We start from the raw sequence: 10,046 nt of genomic DNA, 5'->3' as shown, positions 1-10,046 counted from the left end.
TTTTATTGCTTGTTGTCCATGATCCAGGTCTACCATTTATATTGATCTCGTCATCCCTAAAAGATAATAATGAAGGTTAGATGAAATGTACGTTGGTGCTCAGCAAGTATGGTCGGGTGCTAGTCATGGCCCTCCAGTTTGGGTGGCGACATGCAGGCCCCACAACTCACTCACGCGATCCACACAAAAATTAGTGTGCCCGCGTTGAGTGCTGTGCGGACCGCACAAAAGCGGCCGTAGTAGGCGTCGCGCGGACCGCACAAAGTGGGGCACGGCCGCGGTGAAGGGCCATCCCGCTTGTCCTACTTCAGAAGCTCATATCTTTTGATATACAAGGAATTTTGAGGTGATTCAAAAACAAAAGTTGTAGCCCTTCGTGTTTAGTTTCCATAAAGGTAACGATATTGCAATTTTGACATCTGTAGCAATAGTTATAGCCAAAATACTAAATCCTGTTACTACAGAGGGAGGCATGTGCGGCCGCACGTTGCCTTTGCGCGGACCGCACTGGCTTGCACGAACCGCATGAGTTTTGGTGCGGCCCGCAGTAGCTGGAAACCTTAGGGGTACCTATAAATATGAGGTTTTGGGTTTTATTTAATATTTTGACCTAGAGAGCTCGGATTTTGGCGATATTTCAAAGGTTTTTCAAAAAAATCATCGGGGTAAGTGATTTTAACTCAGATTTGGCTAGAATACATGAATCTAACACTGAATTTATCATTTAATTCGTGATTTGAGAGGGAATTTGGGAAGAAAATTGTGAAACCTTTCAAAAATGTAAAATGATGATTTAAAGGACCAAATAGTGTCGGAATTGTATAATTTTCGTATGGTTAAACTCGTGAGAGTGCGAGGTTTCTGGGAATATAATTTTTTACCGATTCCGAGATGTGGGCCCGAGGGGCGTTTTGGTCATTTTCCATAATTTTGTGTATTAGCTTTGAATTAAAAAATAGGATCATTTGTTTGTGATGATATTTACGATATGCAATTGAATTGATTAGATTTGGGCCATTTGGAGTCGGATACTCGTGGCAAAGCGTGGTTTCTAGTTGATTTTGAGCCGGTTCGAGGTAAGTGGCTTGTCTAACCTTGTGTGGGGGACCTTTCCCCTTAGGATGTGCTATATTTGATAATTGAAATGCCCTGTACATGAGGTGATGAGCGCGTACTTGAGCTAATTGTTGAAAATCCGGTTTTTCCTTAAGTATTTCAATTGAGTTCTTTTCTAATTTTATTCTACTTGTGAATTTAGCATGTTGCTAGTCTAGAAAGGCATGTTTAGTTGACTTAATTGCCTATTTGCTTAAATTTCCTAAATTGCATTACGTGAAGCATGTTAGGCTAGAAGTAAATGTTTACTTGGTACGAAATTAGCGTTTAATTTAATATTCTTGTGTTGCTGCTCTGTGTTTTAAATTGGGACTACGGGTTAGATTCCCGGGAGATTCCCCCTGCACATTTACTTTGGGACTACGGTTAGATTCTTGGGAGATTCCCCCCTGCACATTTACTTATGGACTACGGGTTAGATTCCCGGGAGATAACCCCTGCACATTTACTTTGGGACTACGGGTTAGATTCCCGGGAGATCCCCCGTACATATATTGAGGATACCGAGAGATCCCTAGTACATATTGAGGATACCAAGAAATCCTCAGGATACCAAAAGATCCCTGGCTTATATTGAGGATACCGAGAGATCCTCGGGATTCCAAGAGATCCCTAGTACATGTCGAGGATACTAAGAGATCCTCAGGATACTTAGAGATCCTCGGTTACTTTCCTTATGGTTTGATTTCATCATTGTTTCCATTATTGTACTCTTATTATCCTGCATAGATTCTTACTGTAGGTTCTCAATTGCACTGCTTATCTTATCCTGCCATATTTATATTTTATATAACCTCAGTAGGGCCCTGACCTTCCTCATCACTACCCAACCGAGGTTAGGCTTGGCACTTACTGAGTACTGCTGTGGTGTACTCACGCCTCTTCTGCGCATGTTTTTTTTCATGTGCAGATCCAGGTACCTCTACTCAGGCGCACTATCAGTAAGGCAGGAGGACTACGGAGACTTCGAGGTAGATCTGCTGCGTCCGCAGACCGACGAGTCTCCCTCTTTATTCTATCTTTAGTACTTAGTTCTCTTTCCTTCCGTTTGTTAGATATTCTGGAGTTTGGAGCCTCACTATACATTTCTGTAGCCTGTGTTTTCCCGTGAGTTTCCGGGTTTTGGGATTGTTTTAGTCTTGAGATATTGAGTTGTATATGCCGAGCGGCATTCAGTACAATTTCCTTTTTAGATAATTAAATATGGTATTCTATTTTTCTGCAATTATTATGTTTCCGCAAGTGTTAGGCTTACCTGGTCACGGAGACTAGGTGCCGTCATGACATGTTCACGGTTGGTGAACTAGGGTCGTGACAAGTTGGTATCAGAGCCGACTCTCAGGAAGTACGATGGGTGGGTACCCACAACGAGGACGTTGTGTTCCTGTTGGTGGGGTGAGTACAGTACAGGTGCTGTAGCACTCCTGTAGCTCGCAGGAATCCCACATCGGAAAAGAGAGGGGGAGTCCTGGGCTATATTAGTAGGACTTGGACCTACATGTGCATAGGCCTTCTCCCCATGTTCGATTGGGGGAGAACAAAACCGTGAGGGCGAAGCCCAAAGCGGACAATATATGCATAGTGTGGGCCGGGTCGTGACATGCCTTCTATTTCTTTATGCTTTATCTTTTCCTTTGTCGTTTTTTTTGTAGAAGATGCTTCTGCACTTGCTTTCAATTTGTTGATGAAGTCTTCAATTTTTGTATCACTAACTTCCTTTGTATCTGATTAATTTTGGGCTTCTCCGGCTAAACAGACATCTTCATTTGATGTACTGCCAATAGAAACCATAGAGATATCATCTCCAATAGTAATACCAAGATTTTTTGCTAAATCCTTTTTTATTTCTTCAAAATATGAAGCAAGGATTTCTTTCTGTGAAACAGCTCCCTTCTTCATTTGGAGTCTCTTGCTGATAATTTCCAAAGGACTTAAATCTTCTTCTTCATCCTTTGTATGATCGATCTGTGAATAAGACTCTATTTTGGCCTGTATCTGTTGTATTAATTCTTCACCATATAACTTTCCTTGTTGGTTTGACTAGAGCAATTTGGACCAGAACTTATGATAGAAAATTCTGTTAAGGCAAGGAATGCCTTCACTAGTATAACCGGTCTGTACATTCCATTTCATAATCCAGGGAATAGAAAATTCAATAAAGAAATACATGGTAGCAATACCATCATAAAAGATATGATCTTTTTGGAGAGAAATAATTTTGGGAGATATATCTACCCATTGAGAATATAATCCTTTGAAGAGAGGGTTTAAAATATCTAATGGTGGTCCGTATAACTTCCACCATTTGAAAAACCAATTTGGAATTTGTTGTCCAAATAAATTAGGACAAAGTTTTATAAACCAAGAATGTTTTCTGGTAGGATTTTTTATATAAAAAAGTTTTATTAAAACTTTCGATAATCCCAATAATTGAATTTGACCGAAATCTTTTGGTCTGGATGTGTATATTCACGACCCTTGAGTGTGTTGATTCCCCATTCATCAGAAGGTATAACCTTATTAATTATAATCTTCGAAACACTTAAGTTTTTCAAGTATTAGCAGGATAGAAATGCTGAGTATCTGCAGATCCTGTTGTTGAGAGTATAATCTCATAATGCATTATGTATTTGTATGCAGGAGTAGCGTATGACGCTGTATCAAAGTATCTTGCCATAATTTGCCAAGGATTATCCTTCCATTTAAGGTCGTATTGTTCCAAAAGAATTATTAACTCTTTGGATTCTTTTTTACTATAAGTCTCAAAATTGTCATTAGCATCCTTTGATATAACTGAGGAGTATGTAGGTACATTAGATGATGACGTACCTTCATCTTTTTTGGATTTAATAAAATCCATAAATTCCTTGTATAATGGATGTTCGTTATTACCTTCTGTAATATTAACGGCTATAAGCCTTTGATTTCCCATTTGGGCAAGAATATTATTCTATCTGCTATTAGTAGCTGCCCTTCCTCTTCCTCATTGTCGAGGAGGCTTGTATGTAGGTCTCATAATTTGTAGACAAAGTAGTAGAAATATTAGTTCAGGTATTCTCTAGTAAGAAAATCAGGAAGGGTATTATCAGACCCTTTTTTGTATATAATTTCAAAATCAAAAGGGGCTAATAAAGCTTGCCACCTTGCAAAGATTTGTTTGGAAACATCATGCTTGAAATCTTTATTAAAGATAAATTTAGAAGCCTCACAATCAGTTTTATTAATAAATTTCTGATTATATAAGTCAGTCTGAAATTTCATCACACATTTAGGAATAGCAAGAATTTCTTTAGCTACAGTTGCATAATTTTTCTGGGAGTTATTCCATTTACCAGAATAAAATTGAACAAGGTATTCCTGTTTATGTACAGGGGAACATTGTTTCAGTATTCCGCCATAACCAATATCAGAGGCATCAGTTTCCACAACTTTTGCCCAAGTAGGATTGGCGAGAGTCAAACAAGGGAGGTTATTAACCTTCTGCTTAATTCTCTTGACTGCTTCAGTATGAGTGTCAGTCCAAGCTTTAGGATTCTTCTTTAATCTTTCATAAAGAAGAGCAGTGTCTTTAGCAAGGTCCTTTATAAAAGGGGAAATATAATTTAAGCTTCCTAAAAATCTTTGAAGATGAGTTTTATCAGTAATAATATCGGGGAATTTGGATGCAAATTCAATACTTCTATTAATGGGGATAATCCTACCCTTCTCAATGTTATGACCCAAAAATCTAACAGAAATTTGGAAAATCATCATTTTCGGTTTTGATATAACTAAACCATTTTGTATAATAATCTTTTTAAATAAATCAATATGTTTGAAATGAGATTCTATATTTTTTGAAAATACTAGAATATCATCAATATAAATAATTATGAAATCCGTATAAGGAAGGTGTGACGACCCGGCCCGTCATCACGTGAGTTACTGCCCCGTATTCCCCATTTTTATGCTTCTTCATGTTTTGTTATCGGTATTCGGTGTGTAGAGCTAAATCGGATTGGTTTTGATAAGAAATGAGACACTTAGTCTCTTTAAGGAAGGTTTGTATTGGAAAAGTCAACCGGATGTTGACTATTGAGTTAGAGGGCTCGGATGTGATTTCTGATGATTCGGTTAGCTTTGGGGGTTGATATATGGCTTAGGAGTGTGATCGGAATTGATTTTGGAGGTCCGGAGTGGAATTAGGCTTGAATTGGCGAAGTTAGTATTTTGGCGAATTCCGGTTGGTAGGTGAGATTTTGATACGGGGGTCGGAATGGAATTACGAGAGTTGCAGTAGCTTCGTTAGGTGATTCTGGATGTGTGTGCTAAATTTCAGATCATTCTGAGGTGTTTTGGTTGGGTTTTTGATCAAATGCGTATTTCGGAAGTTTTTAAGAAATTTAGGCTTGAATCCGATGTAATTTTATGGTTTTGGTGTTGTTTGGTGTTTTGATGATTGGAAAAAGTTTGAATGATGTTTTTGGATGGGTTTGCACTTTTGGTTGAGGTCCCGGGGACCTCAGGGTGATTTTGGATGGTCAATAGGACCAATCTTGGTTTTTGAAGTTGCAGATTTCAGCTGAGTGTTGCAGAACATTTTTGTTGTCTGCGATCGCAGGAGTGCAATTGCGATCGCATAGAAGGTTTGGGGAAGGCCGTTCTGATTGCTCAATGCGATCGTGGAATAGGGTATGCTATCACAAAGGTTGAGGAGGTTGTTCATTGCGATCGTATGAGGAGTAATGCGATCGCGTAGTGTTAAATGGACCTGAGGTTCTGAGAGGTGCTTTGTTCAAAGCGATCGCGTAGGTTTGATTGGTGAAGTAGTGCAATCGCAGTTAAGGGGTTGCGTTCGCATAGGACATTTTGGAGGCCTGGGAAAGTTGAGTTGTGCGATCGCAGAGGCTTGGATGCGATCGCATAGAGTAAAATCTGGGCTGACAGAAGGGTTTTAATAAACATTTCACCCGCGAACCAAGTCCCATTTCGTCCATTTTTGAGTAACCTTGGGAGCTTTTAACGAGTATTAAAGAGGGTTTTGACTGGGAATTGATTGGAGGTGAGTCCTATGGCCTATAAACGTCATTTAATTGTAGACTCAACATCTAAATTCATGGAAATTTCATTAAAAAGGGAAGGATTAGGGCTTGATTTTTGAAATAGAATTTTGGAGGTTTGAGGGAGCATTTGAGCTCGGATTTCGATAAATTTGATATGTATAGACTCGTGGCGAGATAAGGAATCCGGCGATGTCAATTTTCTGATTTTTCGAGAAGTGAGCCCAGGGCTCGGGTTTTGCCAACTTCGTGATTTTCGATATTTTTCGAGTCTTTTCAATTGGGTTGTATTCCCTTAGCCTATTGTAACGTATTACTTATGGTTTTGATCAGATTCGACGCTCGAGGAGGTTGATTTGCGAGGCAAGGGAGTAGTGAGCTAGGATTTCAGCCTGCTTGAGGTGAGTAATGAATGTAAATGATGTCCTGAGGGTTTGAAACCCCGGATTTGCACATCATAGTGCTATATTGAGGTGAGACACGCGCTTGATGATGAGCGCGGGTCGTTTACTATTGGGTATTGTGACTTGGTCTGTCCCGAGTGATGCGTCTACTGCGTATTTGATTAAAGCTTATTTGTTATCATCATTATTTGGACTGATTGTCATATTTGGGCTTCTTGCCAATTCTTTGAACCTTCCGGGGAGTTTATTTACTATTTCCTCAATGTTTGACATACTACCTGAACTCAGTCGTACCATTTTCTACTGTCTTACAACTCAGCTACTTTTACTCGATTTTTGAAACTAAAAGATATATTAAATGATGTTTTGGGCTGAGAACTACTATTTTACTATTTCCCAAGGAGCTTATATGATTTCTGGACTGAGTACGGCCAAGGGCCAGATGTGAGGATACTATGGGATCGGGCTGCGCACCGCAACAGTGTTATACTGACATTGATATGAGCCTGAGGGCCTAGATTTGATGCCACGAGATGGCTTGATATTGCGCTTGGGCCGCAAGGGGCCCCTCCCGGAGTCTGCACACCCCCAGTGATCGCCGTCGACGATAAATAAATGGAGCGGGCTACACGCCGCAATGGGTACTATAGGGTATCATTGTATGTGTTGATTTCTCTTTATATGTCTGTCACTTAACTGCTTATTTGTTGTAGTATTTCTACATTTCGCTTCTATTGGTTTACTACTCTCATATTACTTGTGTTTAAACTGCCGCAGTGTAGATTACTCTGTGTTTTCCATGATTTCATATTCTCAGTCATTATTTATGCTTATTACCCACTGGGTCGGAGTACTTACATTACTCCCTACACCTTGCGTGCAGATCCAGGTGCATCTGAGGCTGAGTGAGGATTATTTCAGTTGAGCAGCGCATATCCGGGAGCATCGAGGTAGCTGCATGGCGCCCGCAGCCCTGATCTCTCCCATCTATCCTTGTTATTAATTAGTATTCCCCAGATGGACATATATTAGGTTGTTAAACTTGTACTAGAGGCTCGAGACTTGTGACACCAGATCTGTATGGGCTATGTAGTGGTATTATCATCTGACTTTCCACATATTTAACTCGTTGTCTTAATTTCTTATTGGAGTAATTTAGCAATTTAAACTGTGTTAACTGATAATGATTTTCATAAGAAAACAGAAAGGGTTGTTAGTTGGTCAGGCTTGCTTATCAGTGTGTTGGGAACCATCACGACCGGGGTTGGGGTCGTGACAAGTTGGTATCAGAGCCTAGGTTACTAGGTCCCGCGAGTCTAGAGCCGGTTTAGTAGAGTCTCATGGATCGGTACGGAGACGTCTGTACTTATCCTCGGGAGGCTGCAGAACCTGTTAGGAAAATTCCACATTCTTGAAATTCTTGTCGTGCGAACTTGTTGCTCCGAATACTAAATTTCTCTTTATTCTATTCTCTCACAGATGGTGAGGACTCGAGCTACCGGACGTGCCGGACGACCACCAGTACCACCTACTGAGGCTACTAGAGGTCGTTGACGCGGTCGTGGTCGTGGTAGAGACAAAGCAGCAGGGGCAGCACCTGCGGATCCTTTAGTTGCCCTAGCTCAGGATCAGGCTCCAGCAGCACCAGTGCAGGCACCAACTGTGCCCATTGTGATACCGGGTCTCCGGGAGGCCTTGGCACAGATCTTGACAGTTTGCACAGGCCTGGCTCAGGCAGTTTCAGCTACCATAGTAGCAGCTACTTCACAGGCCGGGGGAGGCAATCAGACCCACGCTGCTCGCACACCTGAGCAGGTAGTGCGGGGCCTACAGACGCCAGGGGCACCTCCAGCTCAGCCGGTTATAGTAGTTTAGGAGTTCGTAGTACCAGCTATGCCGGACGATGAGCAGCGTCGTCTTGAGAGGTTTGGTAGGCTCCAGCCTCCGTCGTTTAGTTGTGCTGAGGGCAAGGATGCCCAGGGATTTCTTGACAAGTGCCAACGAATGCTCCATACAACAGGGATTCCTGAGTCTAGTGGAGTGGCATTTACCACCTTTCAGTTCTCAGGGGCTGCCTTTACTTGGTGGGAGGATTTTGAGAGGCGTAGGCCGGTTGGTGCAGCACCCCTTTCTTGGTAGCAATTCTCCGCTCTCTTCTTAGAGAAGTATGTACCGCAGTCCATCAGAAAGGAGCTGCGGAGGCAGTTTGAGTGGTTGATGCAGGGGGGGTATGACCATGACCCAGTATGAGATGAGGTTTTCTGAGTTAGTTCATCATGCCATTTGGATGATTCCGATAGATCGTGAGAGGATCAGGAGATTTCTGGATGGCCTTAACTACCATCTCCGTATTTTGATGACTAGAGAGAGAGTATTGGGTGCTACGTTTGAGGAGGTGGTTGATATCGCTTGTGAGATTGAGATGGTTCGCCGTCGGGAGCGAGAGGAGAGGGAGGTCAAGAGGCCTCGAGGATCGGGCAGTTACAGTGGTGCTCCTTCGAGAGGCCAGTTCCAGCATGGTAAAGGTCGTTCTTTCAAGCCTGCTCATTCGGCCCGTCTAGAGTATCGTGGGGCATCTTCCTGTCGTGGTCATCATGGGTCTTAGTAGGGCCAGCCTTCACTCAGCGCCCTTCCAACTCAGAGTTCGTCTCATGCCCCATCAGCTCAGGGTTCTTCTGTGCCGAGTGCATCAGCTAGTCACTCTGGTGCGAGGGGTTCCCTTCAGTCCCCATATCCAGCACTGGGTGGTTGTTATGAGTGCGGAGAGTTTGGGCATATGAGGAGGCAGTGCCCTCGACTTCTCGGTGGTCTGTATCAGCAAAGGGGTTAGCCCTCGACTTCTGCTCCAGTTACTTCACCACCCGCCCAGCCAGCTAGGGGTGGAGGTCAGGCAGCCAGGGGTCGCCCTAGAGGGGGAGGTTGATCAGGGGGAGGTCAGGCCTGTTTCTATGCACTCCCAGGCAGACCCGACGCCATTGCTTCGGATGCTGTCATTATAGGTATTGTTTCAGTCTGCCACAAAGATGCCTTTGCATTATTTGATCCCGTTCCACCTTTTCTTATGTTTCATCATACTTTTCTCATTATTTGGGTACGCCTTGTGAGTTTCTTTCTTTACTTATTCATGTATCTACCCCGGTGGGAGATACTATTGTTGTAGACCGTGTGTACCGGTCATGTGTGGTGACTATTGGGGGTTTGGATACCCGAGTAGATCTATTGCTATTGAGCATGGTGGATTTTGATGTCATTTTGGGCATGGATTGGCAATTCCCGTGTCGTGCTATTCTAGACTGTCATGCTAAGACAGTCACTTTGGCTATGCCGAGTGTACTGCGGATCGAGTGGCATGGTGTGACTGATTATGTTCCTAGTAGAGTGATATCCTTCTTGAAGGCCCAACATATGGTTGGAAGGGTTTCCTTTCATATCTAGCGTTTGTGGGGGATGTTGGAGCCGAGACTCCTAGTATTGATTCTGTTCCAGT

This window comes from Nicotiana tabacum, chromosome 1 (assembly GCF_000715075.1).
Source record: "Nicotiana tabacum cultivar K326 chromosome 1, ASM71507v2, whole genome shotgun sequence".
Taxonomy (NCBI): domain Eukaryota; kingdom Viridiplantae; phylum Streptophyta; class Magnoliopsida; order Solanales; family Solanaceae; genus Nicotiana; species Nicotiana tabacum.
Note: the sequence above shows the minus strand (reverse complement) of the source record.